This window comes from Arachis duranensis, chromosome 9 (genome assembly GCF_000817695.3).
Source record: "Arachis duranensis cultivar V14167 chromosome 9, aradu.V14167.gnm2.J7QH, whole genome shotgun sequence".
NCBI classification, from domain to species: Eukaryota; Viridiplantae; Streptophyta; class Magnoliopsida; order Fabales; family Fabaceae; genus Arachis; species Arachis duranensis.
The window spans coordinates 92,521,040-92,521,870 of NC_029780.3; positions in this window are offsets into that span (position 1 = coordinate 92,521,040).

Sequence of the window (831 nt, forward strand, 5' to 3'; positions counted from 1 at the left end):
CTCAAGTGCCTCTGCAAACGGAATCTTTATTTCAAGAGTCCTTAGATAGTCTGCAAAGCGGGCAAATTGCTTATCCTGTTCCGCTTGGCGGAGTTTTTGAGGATAAGGCATCTTGGCTTTATATTCTTCAACCTTAGATGCTGCAGGTTTATTCCTTACAGAAGTGGTTGAAGAAGCCTTGTTAGAGGGATTACTGTCAGCACTCTCAGGCGTCTGATCCTCCCTTGGCGTCTGAACGCCAGGATTGGGTGGAAAATGGGCGTTCAACGCCAACTTTTCCCCCTTTTCTGGTGTTTGAACGCCAGAACTGGGCAGGGAATGGGCGTTTAACGCCAGCTTTCCCCCCCTTTCTGGCGTTTGAACGCCAATAACATTCCTCTCTGGGCTCTTACTGTCCTCAGAGGGATTTTGAATAGTGGTTTGGTTGTCCCCTGTCAATTGTTCCTTGTTTGGCCTTTTGCTACTTTGAGCAGTGTTATTCAGTGTCTTCCCACTCATCAGTTGAACTGCTTGACATTCCTCTGTTATCTGTTTAGATATTTGCTGTTTTGCTTGATTCAACTGCAGTTCTATGTTCTTGTTAGCGACTTTAGTTTCATGAAGCATCTCTTTAAATTCTGCTAACTGTTTTGTCATCAGGAGCAATTGTTGATTAAGCTCAATCATCTGTTCTTGAGGATTAGGATCAGTGACTACTGTCATGACTTCCTCTTTTGGAGAGAACTCATTGCTAGAGTACAAATATTGGTTTCTAGCAACAGTGTCTATAAGCTCTTGAGCTTCTTCAATTGTCTTCCTCATGTGTATAGATCCACCAGCTGAGTGGTCTAA